Source organism: Choloepus didactylus, chromosome 3, assembly GCF_015220235.1.
Source record: "Choloepus didactylus isolate mChoDid1 chromosome 3, mChoDid1.pri, whole genome shotgun sequence".
Lineage (NCBI taxonomy): Eukaryota > Metazoa > Chordata > Mammalia > Pilosa > Megalonychidae > Choloepus > Choloepus didactylus.
The window spans coordinates 172926496-172946445 of NC_051309.1; the positions used below are offsets into that span (position 1 = coordinate 172926496).

General features: G+C 39.5%; 1 long non-coding RNA gene across 1 annotated transcript; it reads right to left on the reverse strand.

Annotated features, from left to right (window-relative positions):
- Window positions 1-3635: 3635 nt before the first annotated feature.
- Window positions 3636-10487, reverse strand: LOC119529005. The gene is made up of 3 exons (XR_005215800.1): window positions 10448-10487; window positions 7357-7456; window positions 3636-3696 (listed from the first exon to the last, which is right to left on the reverse strand). It is a non-coding gene; the product is annotated as an uncharacterized LOC119529005 (long non-coding RNA).
- Window positions 10488-19950: the final 9463 nt, after the last annotated feature.

Below are 19950 nucleotides of genomic sequence, written 5' to 3' on the forward strand. Positions count from 1 at the left end.
AGAACAAGCAAATGTCAACCTTGCAAGGTGTTAAAAATGGGGAGGCATTGGGGGAGGGATGCAATCAGCATCAACTAGAGACTGTAACTAATAGAATCATTGTATTATGCTTCCTTTAATGTAACAAAGGTGATATACCAAGGTGAATGCAGATAAGAGGGGGGGATAGGGGAGGCATGTTAGACACTTGACATTGGTGGTATTGTCTGATTCTTTATTCTACTTTGACTTAAGGTTATTTTTCCTTTTGCTGCTCCCTAGCTGTCATTTTTTTTTCCCTCTTTCTTTTGCCTCTCTACCTTCTTTGACTCTCCCTCCTGCCTTGTGGAAGAAATGTAGATGCCCTTATATAGATAGTGGTGAAGGTGGTGAACACATAAATGTATGACCATACAGAGAACCATTGATTATTTACTTGGGATGGAATGTATGTATTAAAAAAAAATGGGTTGATGACAAAACCTCAAGGGCAATATACTAAGTGAAATAAGCCAGACACATTAGGACAATTATTACAGGGTCTCAATGACAGGAACTAATTATAATATGTAAACTCATAGACATGAAATATAAGGTACCAAGATATAGGACAAGGCTTAAGAATGGGGAGTGGTTGCTTAATATGAGGAGAATGTTGAATTAGGATGAACTTAAATGTTTGGAAATGAACAGGGGTGTTGGTAGCAAAATGTGAGAATAACTAACAGCGCCGAATGGTGTGTGAATGAGGTGGAAAGGGGAAGCTCAGAGTCATATATGTCACCAGAAGGAAAGTTGGAGGTCAAAAGATGGGAATGTATAAAACTGAATCCTGTGCTGGGCAATGTCCATGATCAACTGTACAAATACTAGAAGTCACTTCCATGAACCAGAACAAATGTATGACAATACAATTAGAAGTTAATAATAGAGGGGCATATAGGGAAGAACTATATACCTATTACAAACTATATACTACAGTTAGTAGTATTTCAACATTTTTTCATAAACAGTAACAAATGTACTATATCAATACAACGAGTCAACAATTGAGGGGGGTTGGTTAGGGATAGTGGAGGATTAGAGTTTCCTTTTCTTTTTTTCTTTTTGCATCTTTCACTTTATTTCTTGTCTGGAGTAATGAAAAGTTTCTAAAAATTGAACAAAAATTAAGTGTGATGGATGCACAGCTGTATGAGGGTACCCAGGGGCAAGTGATTGTATACTTTGGATCTTTGGATAATTGTATGGTATCTGAACAATCTCAATAAAAATGGAAAATAAATAAATAAATAAATAAAAATGAAACAGTCAATATCGTCCTTTACCCTTTAGTCTGATTAACCAAGTCCATTTCATTCATATCTCTAATTGAAGTCTGATCTCTTTTTCAGCCTCTTTAACATTTGCTATATGGGGTAATGCTGACATTCATAACTGCCTTGCACAATATTTTAAAGTTATCTTTAAAGGACTATAAAATGTAAGTTGCAAGCAAAAAAGAAAACCTACAGATTAGGAGAAAATAGTTGCACATAAAATGTCTGATAAGGTTTTATTAAACAGAATATATAAAGAACTCTTACAACTCAACAACAAAAAGATGAACAGATCAATTTAAAAATGAGCAAAGGAATTGAATTGATGTTTCAACAAAGAAGGTATACAAAGGAAGAATAAGCACATGAAGATATGCCCAACATCATTAGCCATTAGTGAAATGCAAATTAAATTGGTTTGGTAAAGCTGACAATGCAATATACAAGAAATGGGTTGGCTTTTACAATGGGGATTTATTAACTCACAATTTACAGTTCTAAGGCTGTGGAAATGTCCAAATTAAGGCGTCAATAGGACAATACCTTATCTGAAGAAAGACTGCTTGTGATCTTGGGCTCTTCTGTCCCATGGGAAGGCAAATGGCAATGTCTGCTGGTCCTTTTCTCCCAAGTTTCATTATCTTCAGCTTCTGGTGTCAGTGGTTTCCTCTCTTAGTTCCTCTGGGTATTTTCTGACCTTTAGCCTCTCTGTTTTCTGTGTGTCCTTTATTGTCTTATAAAGTATTGTGGTAAGAGGATTAAGACCCACCTTGAATGAGGTGGGTCACATCTCAATTGAAATAACCTAATCAAAAGTTCCTACCCACAATAGGTCTGCACCCACAGGAATGGATTAAACTTAAGAACATGATTTCCTGGGGTACATAACAGCTTCAAACTACCACACACTAGGATGGTTATTATTTAAAAACAGAAAAACAAACAAACAAACAAACAAAAAAACAGAAAAACAGAAAATAACAAGTGTTGGCAAGGATGTGGAAAAATTAGAAACCTCATGCATTGCTGGTGGGAATGTAAAATGGTGCAGCTGTTGTGGAAAACAATTTGGTGGTTCCTCAGAAAGTTAAACATAAAATTACCATATGATCTAGCAATTAAACTTTTAGGAATATACCGCAAAGAATTAAAAGCAGGGACTCAAACAGATACTTGTGGTCCATCAATATTCAGAGCACTATTGTTCACAATAGCCAAAAGGTGAAAAGAATCCAAGTGTCCGTTGATAGATGAATGAATAAAGAAAATGTAGTATATACGTACAGTAGAATATTATTCTTCCATAAAAGGGATGAAGTTCTAATACATTTTACAACATGGATGAGTCTTGAAAACATTATGCTAAGTGAAATAAGACACAAAAGGACAAATATTGCATGATTCCATTTATATGAAATATTTGGAATAAACAAATTCTTAGAGAAGAAAATAGATTATAGATTACAAAGGGGCTGGGAAGAGGGAGAATGGGGAGTTATTGCTTAAAGGGACCAGAGTTTCTGATTTGGATAATGACAGGTTTTGGTAATGGATGATAGTGATGATTGCACAACCTTGTAACTAATTGATGCTGCTGAATTGTACACTTAAAAATGGTTAAAATGACGAATTTTGTGTTATATATGTTACCACATTAAAATAAATAAATAAAAAGTATATTATTACTGAGAAACTAAATAATCAACTCCTAAATAAATTTGCTCTAAGAAGTTATTTAAACCTAAGAAGAAAAGAACCCAAAACCTAGATAGGTACATAATACATTTCTTTGTATGTGAATCTGTATACTCATCTATTTAAGCAATACTTTTATTCCTTAATTTTTTTTTTTTATTTTTTCACCCTTAATTTTTTAAATTTAAAAAATTTCAAATTTCAAATATAAATTATTTACATTTTATCAGATTTTGTTTAGGGCAAAATTTACACCAGATTTTAAATGGAAACATTCTTCTCATTCCTGCCTTGTTCTACTACTTGATTGATGACACTTTTGTTTTTTAATCTGCTAAGGCTTATCCTCCATACTTAGAAAACACAGAGTCAACATCAGAGATCTGTCTTGATCTCTTTATCTGGTGTGTCACAGAGTCACATTACAGCAGATTCTTGGTAATCTGAAAAATACCAAGATACTCTCAGATATCTGAAAAAAAACTCAGTGAAGTATAATTTCCTGCACTCCACTAAACAAGCTCTGCAGAAAAATAACTAGGCTGGCATCCTTAGTTTACAGTAAGGTTGCCCAGTCGCAGTTCTTTGGAGAGCCCTGTCCCCAGGGTCTATAAAGCACAAAGCCGAGAGTCAGGGAGTATGGTCTGCTCTGCTACATGGTGATCTGTGGTTTTGTCCTCAGTCTTCTGAGGTCCCGTATTATCTGAAATAAATTAAAATGCACTAGAAGACGGATTTCAAACATGAGACCCATAATACGATAGCATGTAATAGCACATAATAGAGAAAAGCAAAAGAGAACTGAAATTGGTCCAACACTCAACGTTTAAAGAAGACAATTTGCTGTGTTAGTGTGTTCACCTTCCCTTGGAAATGCTTGTTCCTTCTCAAAGTGACTTTCTTTTACAATCTATACAGCTGCTCTTTGCCCTTCTCCAGGCCACCTGAGCTAGCTCAGTAATCATCAGATATTCTTATAGATCTTCAACAGCATGGTGTTTGAGAACAGACCTGGTCTCTGTTTCAGAAGGAAGTAATTGACCATTTTGTGTAACCACAAAAGGGGCAGGAGAAAAGCTTTCCTGAGTCGGTGACGGTGTCCTGTTGAAGCCAGTTTAATAGCCTCATATGCAGGGTGCCCTGGAATGTTTGGCAAGTGGAAGTTCACTGAAATACCATCATTGTGCTGCTCCCCAGCGCATGTTTTCCCACGTAGGACATTCTAAATGCTCAGTTCCCTGGAAAATGTCCTAAAGAAGTTTCACTGTATTAGGCTTTGTCTTCTCATCTTTCACAAAGGCAGTTAGCCCTCTGTTCGGGACAGGCTTTCCTTTCCATAGGCATTTCTTTTGGCACAGAGCCAAATGGAAGGGTGAGCTTCAGGAGAAAAAAAGGCTGGAGCAGAAGCAGGGGGAGGGGACACACCACAACTTTGTTTCCCCACATTCAAGACCCAGGACAACCCTGCATTAAAAGGCCTATCCATTTGCTTATATAGAAATTGTCAAAGAAACGTGTTTATAATGATAACTAATAATTGTTTTAAAAAACTTAATTTACCAAATTATAGAGATCAAAAAGTATTTAAAACAAGAATATAAAACATGGCCTTTTACGTTGAAATAATATTCATTGAAATTTGCTAACTACTTGTTAAATTGTTCTTTGAAAGTTATCACTTTTCTGTATATATGTTATATTTCACAATAAAAAATGTAAAAAAAAAATTTAATAGAAGGGAGAATAGGGACCGTAAAAAAAAGAAAAACATGACCTTTTAGGTTGAAATATGTGATTTGAATTACTTAAAATATAGGTGTCAAATGTCAAGATTATGTCAGCTAAGTACATTATATTTATAAAAAGTATCCATTGCTGATTTTCACAGAAAGAAAATAGAAGAATTTTGTGATTAATTAGAAATATATGAAAATGATAGTGATTTCTGAGAAATCACCGTCAAGAAAGATAAAGCAACATTAATTTGTCACATTTCAATGGATTCTACATTTAACACAAATTGGGTTTTTTTTAATTTAAATAAACAAGAAGGCACAGCTGGACCAATTAAACTCCTTTTGTTTTTCTGTTCTTTCCTGCACACGGAAGTCCAAGAAGTGTTTATTTTCTGAAAGCACTGCAATATATAGCTTTAAAAATTGTTTAGAACATCTAAGAAAAAAGCTTGAAATGTATAGATGATACCAAGATTCAGAGGAAGTGATTAAAGAATGGAGAAAACCAAGTGATTTTAAACACAGTGACCTATTAGATTGAACTCAGGGTTTTCAGTCAAACTTTCTTGAAGCTATTTATTCTTTGGAATGTTAAGAATTTTTAGGATTCTTTGGGAATATTGATCACCTTGTCTTAATATTTTTACTAGATCAGGATCTACTTAACAATGAGTTAAAAGCCACGTGACTTTGACGTCCATTTGGAAAATATGATGCACTTCCACAGATGCCAGAGAGAGCTGGAATAGACCCATCTTACATTACTGACTTTCTGGCTATCACAGAAGAAACAAAAAGTGAGTTTGATATTATGAAAGTCTTGGTAGGAAATGGGCATTGAGGTAGACTGCTTTTGATTCCTAGAGTTAAAGTTTCTTGATAGATATAAGGCAATCTTTTGATAACATGTCAAGTAATTTAGACATTGTAAAAAAAAAAATGCACGTTGCTTAAAGATTCCCCTCATTTTCAACACATTACTCTAGCCCCATACTGCTGGGGAAACAGTGAAAAAATTAATGATGACATTGATCAAATCTTTATGTTGACAGCATTTGGAATTCATTCTTCTTACTGGGTGGCACTGCCACTGTTCTGTTTTCTGGCTATGTATACTTGCTAATTACCCTCATCTGGCTTGAGAAGTGGGAGGACAGGTAGGGGTACCTAACTTAAGTATTAGCCAGAAATATTGAATGAGGGGCAGAGAAAGGATAGCATTTTAAATAAATTTGTATGAAACTCGTGGTAGTGTCACTATAACACTCAAAACAGTGTGAGGGGTTTGGAGAAAGGATCACTGTGAACGGTAATTGAAACCTCCAGCCTAGATTCAAATATCCTTCAGATTAGGTAGCTATAACAAGTCAACTCTTTAAAATCTTAAAGATGCTTTCAAGAGAATGGTAGCCCTTACATTTTCTTACTGAAACATAAAAACAAAGTGGTTGTATAACAGAGTAACAGAGAGTGTTAGTAAATGTGGTTTGAATTATGTTCAGATGGTATGATATGTTTTCTGGGAGAGGTGTCTACCATATAGCTCTTTTATTGCTTGAAATTAAGATGTGATATGGGCTTTTGGGGGGAGTTTTGTCCTTCTTGAAAATCTAATACCACTAGACTATAAATTGCTCAGAAGAAAGGATTACATCCACCATTTCCCATGCCTGTCCCCACAGTGCCTGGTACTTTGTACACAATAGGAGCTAAGAAAGATTGCTGCCTGAATTACTAAAGCATCACATTCAAAAGCACTTTCATTACCAAATGGAGAGCAAAGACCAGTTACACTATGATTGTTTCCAAAATCTCTTGCTGCTAATTAATGAAATCTTATCAGCCTTGAAATGAAACATCTATTTAGAATGAGGGAAATATAATTTATTTCCTTTTTTATTCTGTCATTCTTATCCTACCATTTATTTGTTTCCACAATAGCAAAAACATTTGCCTTTTACTCATTACTCAGGTTTTTGCTGCCAGCACAGTAAAACTGTCTGCAGTGTCAGAGAGATGTGTTAAGCTCTGGTACCCAGCTGTGTGCAGAAATACAGTAAACTGTTGGCATGCTCATTGCAGTTTCTTTGTGGCCTATTACTCTCTATGTCATTATTATTTAATATTTACTAAGAATCCTGCCAGCCCCCATCCTTTCATTTCCTGCCCTTCACAGGCGGCTCTGTGCACAGCATCTCCCAGGCTTCCTTGCTCTTCCCTGCCCCACGCTCACTCCCTCCAGCTACCAGACATCTTAGCTCTCCCTGGTTCAGAGTGCTAACAAAAAAAGGCAAGCTCACTCCTTGCCACCACTTGTTTTCCAAGGGTCCTGAAGGAAAAGTGAAAAAGACACAGATGGAGGGAAACAGGCAAAAGACATAAGGAACAAGGGGCAGATACTCAGACCAGGTAAAAGTCTGTTGGAGAAAGAAGGGAGCAGCAGGGGAGAGCAGACTCCAGCCATATCCTTCTACTCTCTCTGGAGAGGGCACTGGGGCGGGCAGGCACACAGAGACAAGGCAGAGGTCTCACACTGGTGGCCAGTGTGCTAAGTTTGCACAAGGTTTTGATTTTTTTCTTTTCAAATGAACCAACATTACAATATCAGATTTTGTGTGCAAGTATACCTCCAGCTTCTTTTGAAAACCATTGGAAGATCTGGGACACATTCCTGCATGGCAACAATCAGAGCTGAGCAGAGCCTCCCATAACATATCATTTAAGACTCTGAAACAAAAAACAAAAACAAAAACAAATGTTGCACATGACAAAAGATTTATCTACCCAGATGCCACAGAGACTGCAACTACCCAGCTGTCTTGGGAAAGGCAGACGGAAAACAGAGAAAAATTTTGGGATTGGAACTTGGCTCTTTCCCTTAGTAAATGTGTAATCTCTGTAGATGAGGACCTCCATCTTCTCTTTTGGAGACAGGGGTAGTGATGCTGCTATCTGTCCTCATGCGGTTGTCGTGAGAATCACATAAAGAAAATGAGTCCAGTGAAAGTACAGAGTACACATCAAATTACATGATTGCTAGTTTTTGTTGGTCATTCTTTTGGGTTAAGTGTTATCTATGCTTGGTGCCCCCTACAACACACGGAAGGGCTAGTACATTGAGTTACAAACGCATAATAACGTCTGGGAGAACACAAGGATGGCTGTGTACCCAAGAACTTCACATTCTGGGTTGCCTCACCACACCTTCCTGCTTCTGGTCGCTTCCAGGGGCTCTGCGCGGTTCCTGCAACGTTGCTGTGTGTTTTGTTTCTGAGTTTTCTCCATCGTAAATTTAAATTCATTCACGGGGGTTATAGACCATCCCTTCCCCAGGATTCATTCTAAGTAGCTGAATCCATCGGTGGGATAAGAATAGGCCACCAAGGGGCTTTCCCTCCTCCCTTCCTCCCCACACCTCCTTTCTTCCTTTCCTTTTCTTTTTTGTTTGATTAGAAACAAATTCATACTTCAGTAGTTCTTATTCCAATCAGTTTATCACCATTCCAGGTCAAATCTTTCTTTAAGATTCATATAATAATTACCTCCCCTCCCCCCGCCTTACGTTGATTCAGGAAGTGCTGTCCTAACTCCCAATATTTCTGAGACGCCAAGGATCATGGTTATGTGTAATTCACACCCATTCTGGCTGCCACTGCCCCCCTTACTCCAGACCGTACTCTGAGCTTTGTCCTCTGTCACCTCCCTCCAGTCCACTTTGCCCCCAAAACGTATTCCTCAATGCACGATTATCAGAAATGTGTTGTGTTTAACATTCTTTACTCAAGGCTTGGCCAGTTACAGAAGGACGTAACATACGGAACAGAAAACAATTTGAGACTTAAAACAATGACACGCATAACAACGACACACATAGCAGAAAAGAAAGCGTTGTTCTGGGAGAACAGTGGCCACCCCCTTCACAGGCACCCCTTCTGCCTGCCTCGCTCCTTCCCCAGCTGGCTGCTGAGCTGCTGACACACTCTGGCCTCCTCACAGTAAGAACTGACATCTTTCATGGTCTTATTCCCTAACCCCTCCCCACCCCATCCTCATCATTTATACAGAAAAGCTTCAAATCATAATAAACTCTACAGCATGTGCTCTGCTCCCTCGGGAGTCAGCCTTTTTCATCATTAAAGAGAATATGGAACACCCCAGGCTGAGGCATCTGTGTTTAACTTATTCCTCTGGTCCAAGCCTTCCACAAGAAAATCTGTGTGACTAAAAAGGCTTATCAAAAGAACCCCCTCACCCCCGCCCCCAATAAAAGGAGAGTTTGCCTAAAGACCACTGTTAAAGCCACTGAGATTCCAGAAAACTTGGGATCTCATATTGAAGTATTTGGATGCTTTTCTATTTCAGCAGAGACCTTGAGGTTTCCCTTCGCCTCCTAATGATGCACAAATTCTCAGGAATACCTAAAGGACTCAGTGAGAAGGAAAGCATGTACTGATCCCCTACTGTACATGGATCCGTGGCTTTGTGGGACAAAAGAGAGACCATAGGATACTTCAGAGTGTTCTGATGATACCACCTGACTCCTTCCTTTCCTCTCCTTTTTGAGAATTTCCAAATACCATAGGAAATGGAGCCATACGAGTCAAACTCAGCATCCAGAAGCTTTAGCATTTGTAGTCTCTGCTGTCTCCAGGAAAAACAACAAAAATAAATCCCAAAGGGCAAGGTTTACACAGTGAGCATGGCCATCAATTATGTTCTTATAGGCTCTGAATTTCAGGGTAGGTACCAGAGAAGGAGGGGGTCCTTCTCCCCTGAAGACGGTGTGTTTTTCACACAAAAGATAAAGAAAGCTTTTTCTGAAATGGTTGTCTTCAAGCTCTCAAGGTAAATTTATGCCACTGATCTTGAACAGTGCGTTATTCACACCTGTGTCAGTCAGGCAGGAGCAGCTTGTCTCAACCTCAGACCTTGCCGGGCTCGCAATGATATCCAAGGTTCCAACACCTTCCCCACTTCCCCATTCCTCATTTCCTTCTTCACTCCCAGAGGTATGTTGTATTTCATTTTAAAGTGCTCAGAGACTACAGCAATATGCACTATATAAATAATAAATGGAATGCAATAGAATCAGTATAGTCTTGGACCCCTGACTTGGGCTTGCGTCCCAAAGCAGACAGATTTAAACATGCAAAAGCTGCTTCTTTGACAAACTGGTTCCCCTCTCCTTCCTAAAACTGTTATTTCACTTACATATTGGGATTTTTGGATGCCTATTTGGAGGTTACAGGAAGTTCATAGCCTTCCATCTCTATTGTTTAACATGCATATGTTCAATATGAAATGTCACCACATATGAAATATAAAGAATAAAGGCAGTTGGTGATGACGGTAGCTCAACATTGTAAATGTAATTAATAGTACTGAATTATACATTTGAATGTGATTAAAAGGGGAAATGTTAGGTTGTATATATATATTTTTTTAAAATCCAAGAAACTGCACAATACAGTGAACCTTAAGTTAAAACATGGGCTGTGGTCAATAGTACAATTATAAAAAATGTACTTTCATCAATTGTAACATATGTACCACACCAATGCAAGATGTTAATAATAGGGTGGTGGTCTAGTTTGCTAATGCTGTGGAATGCAAAACACCAGAGATGGATTGGCTTTTATAAAAAGGGGGTTATTTGGCTACACAGTTACAGTGTTAAGGCCATAAAGTGTCCAAGGTAACACATCAGCAATCGGGTACCTTCACTGGAGGATGGCCAATGGTGTCTGGAAAACCTCTGTTAGCTGGGAAGGCACGTGGCTGGCATCTGCTCCAAAGTTCTGGTTTCAGAATGGCTTTCTCCCAGGATGTTCCTCTCTAGGCTGCAGTTCCTCAAAAATGTCACTCTTAGTTGCACTTGGGATATTTGTCCACTGTCAGCTTCTCTGGAGCAAGAGTCTGCTTTCAATGGCCATCTTCAAACTGTCTCATCTGCAGCACCTGTGCTTTCTTCAAAGTGTCCCTCTTGGCTGAAGCTCTTCTTCAAAACATCATTCTCAGCTGCACTGAGATCCTTCTGTTATGTCAGCTCATTTATATGGCTCCAGTGACTCAGCTTAGACCCACCCTGAATGGGCGTAGCAACACCTCCATGGAAATTATCCAATCAGAGTCATCACCCACAGCTGGGTGGGGCACGTTCCAAAGAAACACTCAAAGAATTACAATCTAATCAACACTGATAATGTCTGCCCACACAAGATTACATCAAAGATAATGGCGTTTGGGGGACACAATATATTCAAATGGGCACAGGTGGTATATGGGAACTCCTTGTTTTATGCATGATTTTCTATAAACCCATAACTTCTCTGGGAAAAAAAAAAAGCCTACTTGGGTAGAAAGCATTAAAAGCTCTACGCATTCATTCACTTGTTTGCTCTCTCAACAAACATTTATTGTGTCCTTGGTATTCCATGCAGGCAAGGCACTAATCTAGCTCCAGGGAGAGAATAGTGAACATGTTAGATGATATAGTCACTGCCCACCTCCACCTTCACCCTCAGCCTCATCCCCACCCCGTCCGAATTTTATTAGCTCTGGGCGAGGTATTCAAAGAAGTAAGAAAAAAAAAAAAAAGAATAAAGGCAGAGATGGGAAAGGAATAGAAAAAACCATGTTGTATAATAGAGAATTAAATAAAACCAACAACAAACAGCTGGAATTATTTTGTGCCAGACATTGTGCTAAGGTGATATGGGGAAGCAAAGAGCCTTGAGGCACAGACATCATTTTTCGAGGGACATTTGGTATCCCACATATAGCTGAAACCTACAGCAAACTGAAGAATGCTAGAAGGATGGTGATGACTCGAGGGCAGGGACTTCATTTCAACTGGGGAGATCAATCTGGAAGGGCTTCCCCCTTAGGTCTCAGACAGGGTTTTGAAGATGTGAGGAATGAGCGCTGGATGGAGAGAAAACAGCATGTGCAGAGGTCCAGAAACCAGAGTGCAGCAGGTGGGCAGGGGGGTCCGTGGTGGGTGGGGTAAGGAAAGTGAGCCCAGATTTAGGAGGAATGCATGTTCAGGGAGCCCTTCATTCCTGCTGGGCCGTTTCAGAGGAATTCTCATCCAATTTTCTAAGCAATCTTGTAAAATAGATACTATTATCCTCATTGTGAAGACAAGCAAATTGTCAGGTTAGGTGGTAGAGTCTGCTTCAGGTCCTTTGAGTCTGTAGTGGCCCCTTGTATGTCCTAGTGATCCAGGGGTCCTTTCTAAGTTTTGGAACCAGGATTTAGGGCTTGAAATTTATCTATGCATCATAGAAGCCATTCAGGATTTTTTTCCAGTAGAGCAGGAATACAATCAGATCAGGAAAGAGAGAATCATTATAAAAATTCTCATTTCTTACATTTGTCAAAGGGTCTCTAGATCAGGAGGACCAGATGGAGCAGTTAGCAGGTGAGGGAGGGGTAGGAGTTCTCACTTCCTGACTGACCTTTTAACACATGTGGTAACTGATAACCTGATAGAAGATTTTAGATAATTCTCCAGGAATCTGAAATTAATATGAGCCTTTTAAAATCTGATGTATAAAGCAGCTGAAGTGAATTTTTCTGCCTTTATTTCATTCCCAAAAGATTAATACATCAGAAATGCTTATCCCAAACAGTGCAAATTAAAATCACTGAAAAGTTCAGTGCTAGAGCAATCATGAATGGCTAATGGTAGAGAAATTAGGAGAATCATTTGGAAAAGTAGCCTGAAATTATAGATCAAACCCTGAAAATGTTGATCGTTAGAAATTTAGATTGACAATACTTCAGTTGAAGAAAACTGTGCTCAAAGTTATTTATTGTCTCATCTTATAATTGAAAATAAACAATAATGGCATTTTCACTCAATGAAATATTATGAATTTATTAAAATGAAAAATGTCAGCACCATGTCAGAATATGAAAATATTTATGGATGTAATGTTAAATAGAAAAAGCTGAGCATATGATTATAATTTTTTAAAATCAGTGTATGTATTAGTAAATGCAGGAGAGTAATGTGGAAATGGTAATTGGATCAGCTTGGGCTTCTATTCCCTTAAAAAATTTTGCTGATACTGTTTTGAACATTTTCTAATGGTAGTATTATCTAAATGTCATGGTTAAAGGCAGGAGTAACTAGAGTGAAAGGGGACAGAAACTTATCACTAAGAGCAGAAATATCAAATCACAATTTGTGCTTTTGATACTAAGTACCAGCAAAAGAAACATAGTATTTTGTTTGTTTTGTTTTGCCCTTGATCATTAACTGTCTATATTGTTAAACCAGAAGTATTTGATTCTGAAGGAAGGGAAGACACAGAATTTTTTTTTTTTTAAATGTATGGGTCTTATATTTATAATTAGGAAAACATTCACTGGCTTTTTCAAATGTGTATGTGTTCATCTTCTGAATGGGTTTACAGGCAACTCTGCCTAAAAGCAAAGAAAGGAATAAGAGTTTTAATGACTGTTTCAGGTGTTCAATTCTATGATTATCATTCTAGAAATTCACAGCTATTACAAGATAAAGAAATATTTCACTATTAAGGAAATAATTTAAGCATGCTTAAAATGGTTTATTTCTAGTTAAAAGCATAATTATAAAATAGAGAATAATATATCTTTTTAATTTTAACTGGCATATTTATGAAAATGCAATAATATAGGAGTAACTGAAATAAAAACTTGCATAGCTTTTTACAAAGTACTTTTCATACCCATTATCTTTACAGTTTTACATAAAGTAAAATGCTGATCCACAAATGGCTAATTATACCTTTAATTTGCTCACCCAGTTTAATATTAGAATAATCATTATTATGAATATGCAGTAGTTAAGAAAAACATTAAACTGCAAATGTCATTGTGATAAATACTTTACAGAATAATACACCCTGAACTTAGACTCGGCCTGTGAGAGTTTATGTTCTAAAATGGGTAGCGTGAATGTAGACATATGGCACAGCTTAGTAAAGGTGAAGAACAAAGAGAGGACAATAGCAGAAGTTCAAGACTGCTGCCAGTAGGCACATATGAGTTGCAGATTCAACACATGGTGACACTTACCTGTAGAGTGAAATTCTACAAGAGGGGATTACGTGTGTTCTTTGTCACAGACCCCAGAGAGCAAGTTTTCCTGAGGTTCTGTGTCCTAAAATAGGAATGTGGATCTAAGAGGGATAAAATATGGAGTCAAATATCTTTAAGGCATTATAGAAGTTGATGAGATTTGATTTTTAAATGAAGATGAGTTTTGTGAAACCAAACACAGAATATTAGAAGAGAGATAATGTCTGAGCAGGAAAAAGAGACCATCGTAGGGTTAGTTGATAAGAAACGGCAGTCAGTCATCAAAAAGATGGGGCAGATCAAAGATAATGGCATGGAGGAGGAACCTAAGATGGTGACTACGTGAGACAGAGAAAAAAACACCTCCATGGAAAACACTAGATAAAAAACTAGAAAGGACCCAGAACACCACTTCCAAAGTAGCACCAGCTGGACAAGTTCTGCTAAAGCCACAGGGAACGTGCATTTGGTGAAACCAGGAGTCTGCATTCTGAAATGAGTGAGTGAATAGGCTGAATCCCTCGGCCATGCTGCGGTGTGGGGAAACGGTGGGTTGGCGTTTTTAAAAAGAAAAAGAAAAGAAGCCTGGGAACAGCTGCAGATAAGACGGGAGCGGTCTGGACTAACGCCTCGGTGTCTGGGGTGGGGGATACCCCTTCCCACACCCACTGCTGATTGTCTCGGGTCCAGGGAAGCAAAGGGGAGATGCACAACTTGCAGCCTTCTCCCCAGCAGGCAGGGCTACTCCTGCCCGGGGCTGAAGACACAGCACAGAGCCGAGCCGAGAAACCCAGCCTCTCAGCCATCACCCCAGTGGGCGGGGCTACTCCTGCTGGGGCCGAACACACAGTACAGAGCCGAGACAAGAAACCCAGCCTGACAGGGAGTCATTCCCGCAGCACTGCTCACATGACACAATATCGGCCGTGGACAGTGGCCTTGAATACACCCACGGCTGAATGTCCCGGAGCTGGGAGAGCGGAGCTGTGAGGAAAGGGGGAAGTTAACGTGTCCCATTCAACCATCTTTGAAGTGGGCTGGGAACGCCCCTGCACAGCCTGGTGGCCCAGGGCTTCCCTGGAGCCCAGCGCTAACTTGTGACATGGCATGGCCCTCTCCACCTCAGCAGAGGTCCTGGAAAAGCACAGCAGGTAAGGGGGAACTGCTCAGAAATCCCAGGGAACCTACGCCAATACCAAGGACTTTTGTGTCAGCGACAGAGAACAGCCTTGAATCTCCGGGAACATCTGGGAGGTTTGATTATTAAACCTGCCCTTTCTCCCTAACCACTCAGGCACACGCCCCTCATTGAGGGCAGACAGCACCAACAACACACCCAAATTAAGTGCACCAATTGGACCCCAAAAGAATCAGATCCCCACATAACACAAAGTTGGGGAGAACTGACTTGAGGGGCATAAGTGACTCACGGACACCATCTGCTGGTTAGTTAGAGAAAGTGTATGTCACCAAACTGCAATTCTAACAAATTAAAGATCAAATAAAGCAAATGCCTAGAGGCCAAAAACAACAGAAAATCTTAAAGCATATGATAAAACCAGATGACATGGAGAACCGGAACCCAAACACTCAAATCAAAAGATCCAAAGACACACAGTTCCTGGCAGAATTAATCAAAGAACTACAGACAGGCAATGAGAGCATGGCATGGGATATAAAAGACTTGAAGAAGAGCATGGCACAGAATATGAAAGACATAAAGAAGACCCTAGAAGAGCATAAAGAAGATATTGCAAGAGTAAATAAAAAAACAGAAGATCTTATGGAAATTAAAGAAACTGTAGGCCAAATTAAAAAAATTCTAAATACTCATAATACAAGATTAGAAGAAGTTGAACAACAACTCAGCCTCCTCAAGGAGCACAGAACAGAAAATGAAAGAACAAAAGAAAGAATGGGGAAAAAAATTGAAAAAATCAAAATGGATCTCAGGGATATGATAGATAAAATAAAATGTCCAGCCCTACTATGGCAGCGCCCGTGCAGCCCACCGCGTCGTGGGCGCCCGCCGGGGTCCCCCGCGACTGTCGCCGCCGCTTGCGCCGTCGCTTCCGCCTTCGCGCCCTGCGACGAGCCGGGCGCCGCCTCCTCCATGCTTCCCTCTCCGCTGCGGTCATGTAGGAAATTGCAAATCATGTGAAGATGGGACTCCTGGTATTTGTACGTAATCTGCTGCTAACCCTCTGCCTATTTCTGGTACTGGGATTTCTGTATTATTCTGCATGGAAGTTACATTTACTCCAGTGGGAGGACTCCACCAATCTCTTCTAGACTGCTGATCTTTAATCAGTGCCTTCCCTGTGTGGCCTGAAGAAAGCTCTTCTTCTTCTCAGGAGCTACTCTTTCTGAAAGGGACTTCCCCAGCTGGACCTTGGTGTGGGGAAGGACTAAACAAAACTTTCAAAGCAGAAGCTGTAAGGAAAAAATGGATGGATTTGCTGAAATAAAAATTAAAGATTTTTTTCCTGTTAAGGATATCGTATTCAAAGTTATATACAGATAATAAACTGTGAAAATAAATGTTCAACATTTTAACATCTACAAGAATATCAGTAAGGGTTGATATCTAGTATATACAAGGAACTTACACGAATTACGGAGAAAAAAGCAGCAACCCAGTAGAAAAAATGTGCAAAGAATTGGAACAGACAATTTACAGAATAAGAAACCCAATAGGCTAAGGATATGGGCTATAGGAAATATTCAAATTAAAACAGGATATCACTTTTTACCTCTTAGACTGACAAAAAATTAGAAAGCTGAATAATGTCAACTGTTGGCAGGACTGTGAGAATATAGTAACCTGTGTGCATTGCTTGTGGGAAAGAGGAGTAGAACAGCCATTCTGGAGAGCAGTCTAGTAATGCTTGGTCAATTTAAGAATGTGTATATCTTGAGGACTTGGGCAAGATGGCGGCATAGAGAGGAGTGGAAGCTAAGTAGTCCCCCTGGAACAACTACAAAAAACCAGAAACAACTAGTAAATAATCCAGAATAACTGCGGGGGGACAAACGAGACCATCCATTCATCATACACCAACCTGAATTGGGAGGAATGCCTGAGAACACAGCATAAAATCTGTAAGTAAAACCTGCGGAACCAGGTCGGGAGAGCCCCTCCCCCATAGCCTGAGCTGCGGAGCCTCGTGGTGCCACAGAGAAGCTCTCTCCCAGCAAGCGAATACAGCTCAGCTGAGCTCCAACTGGGGTTTTAAGTAGCGAGTGTGAACTGCTCACTACAGGTACGCAGCCCCAAAAAACAGACAGAGGCTTTGGGTGACGACTGACCTGGGAGAGCCGGAGGGTTGTCTTGGACTGGGTCTGAAGGGGACTATCTGTTTCTTTTTTGGCTCAGTGGAGAAAGCCCCAGTCATTTTCAGTTTCCAGGGTTGTGACTCTGGGAAGGGTGGAGACAGCACAAGCAGAGAGCGAGACCATTGAAATGCTAATGACCTCCACCTGAGGGGTCTGTCTTCTCTAGGAGGAAAGGGGTGGGGCACTTTCCATTCAGAACCAGACCCCAGAGCCTGGGGGAACACGGCCACACCTCCTCACACCAGGCAAGAATTATAGGCTAACAGGCGTCACCTGCTGGGCAGAAAAGCACAGTGACCTGAGGCATCAAAGGGTGGAGCAATTTTCTAAGACACACCCACAGGGAAACCAGATACTGAATATTTCTTCCCTCTGGGACCTGAGCCTCTTCTGGTCTGGGAAAACCTGATTTGGATAACCAAGGAAACCATGCCTAGACAACAGAAAATTACAACCTACACTAAGAAAAACAAAGTTATGGCCCAGTCAAAGGAACAAACATACACTTCAACTGAGATACAGGAATTTAAACAACTAATGCTAAATCAATTCAAAAAGTTTAGAGAAGATATTGCAAAAGAGATAGAGGCTGTAAAGGAAGCACTGGACATGTATACGGCAGAAATCAAAAGTTCAAAAAACCTACTAGTAGAAAGTATGGAAATGAAAGGCATAACACAAGAGATGAAAGACACAATGGAAACATACAACAGCAGATCTCAAGAGGCAGAAGAAAACACTCAGGAACTGGAGAACAAAACACCTGAAAGCCTACACGCAAAGGAGCAGATGGAGAATAGAATGAAAAAATATGAGCAACGTCTCCGGGAACTCAAGGATGAAACAAAGTACAATAATGTACGTATCATCGGTGTCCCAGACGGAGAAGAGAAGGGAAAGGGGGCAGAAGCAATAACAGAGGAAATAATTAATGAAAATTTCCCATCTCTTATGAAAGACATAAAATTACAGATCCAAGAAGCGCAGCATACTCCAAACAGAAGAGATATGAATAGGCCTACGCCAAGACACTTAATAATCAGATTATCAAATGTCAAAGACAAAGAGAGAATCCTGAAAGCAGCAAGAGAAAAGCGATCCATTACATACAAAGGAAGCTTAATAAGACTATGTGCGGATCTCTCAGCAGAAACCATGGAGGCAAGAAGGAAGTGGTGTGATATATTTAAGATACTTAAAGAGAAAAACCGCCAACCAAGAATCCTGTATCCAGCAAAACTGTCCTTCAAATATGAGGGAGAGCTCAAAATATTTTCTGACAAACAGACAATGAGAGACTTTGTGAACAAGACACCTGTCCTACAGGAAATACTAAAGGGAGCACTACACAGTGATAGAAGACAGGAGTGTGTGGTTTGAACACAATTTTGGGAGATGGTAGCACAACAATGTAAGTACACTGAACAAAGGTAACTATGAATACGGTTGAGAGAGGAAGATGGGGAGCATGTGAGACACCACAAGAAAGGAGGAAAGATAACGGCTGGGACTGTATAACTTGGTGAAATCTAGAGTATTCAACAATTGTGATAAAATGTACAAATATGTTCTTTTACAAGGGAGAACAAGCAAATGTCAAACTTGCAAGGTGTTAAAAATGGGGAGGCATTGGGGGAGGGATGCAATCAGCATAAACTAGAGACTGTAACTAATAGAATTATTGTATTGTGCTTCCTTTAATGTAACAAAGGTGATATACCAAGGTGAATGCAGATAAGAGGGAGGGATAGGGGAGGCATGTTAGACACTTGGCATTGGTGGTATTGTCTGATTCTTTATTCTACTTTGATTTAAGGTTATTTTTCCTTTTGCTGCTTCCTAGCTGTCATTTTTTTGTTTCCTCTTTCTTTTGCCTCTCTACCTTCTTTGACTCTCCCTCCTGCCTTGTGGAAGAAATGTAGATGCTCTTGCTTAGTATGAGCAGAATGTTCAATTAGGATGAACTTAAATGTTTGGAAATGAACAGGGGTGTTGGTAGCAAGATGTGAGAATAACTAACAGCGCCGAATGGTGTGTGAATGAGGTGGAAAGGGGAAGCTCAGAGTCATATATGTCACCAGAAGGAAAGTTGGAGGTCAAAAGATGGGAATGTATAAAACTGAATCCTATGCTGGGCAATGTCCATGATCAACTGTACAAATACTAGAAATCACTTCATGAACCAGAACAAATGTATGACAATACAATTAGAAGTTAATAATAGAGGGGCATATAGGGAAGAACTATATACCTATTACAAACTATATACTACAGTTAGTAGTATTTCAACATTTTTTCATAAACAGTAACAAATGTACTATATCAATACTAGGAGTCAACAATTGAGGGGGGTTGGTTAGGGATAGGGGAGGTTTCGTGTTTCCTTTTCTTTTTTTCTTTTTTCATCTTTCCCTTTATTTCTTGTCTGGAGTAATGAAAAGTTTCTAAAAATTGAACAAAAATTAAGTGTGATGGATGCACAGGTATATGAGGGTACCCAGGGGCAAGTGATTATACACTTTGGATCTTTGGATAATTGTATGGTATCTGAACAATCTCAATAAAAATGAAAAAAAATAAAAAATAAAAAATAAAATGTCCAAATTTAAGACTCATTGGTGTCCCAGAAGGGGAAGAGAAGGGTAAAGGTCTAGAAAGAGTATTCAAAGAAATTGTTGGGGAAAACTTCCCAAACCTTCTACACAGTATAAATACACAAAGCATAAATGCCCAGCGAACTCCAAATAGAATAAATTCAAACAGACCCACTCCAAGACATATTCTGATCAGACTGTCAAATACTGAAGAGAAGGAGC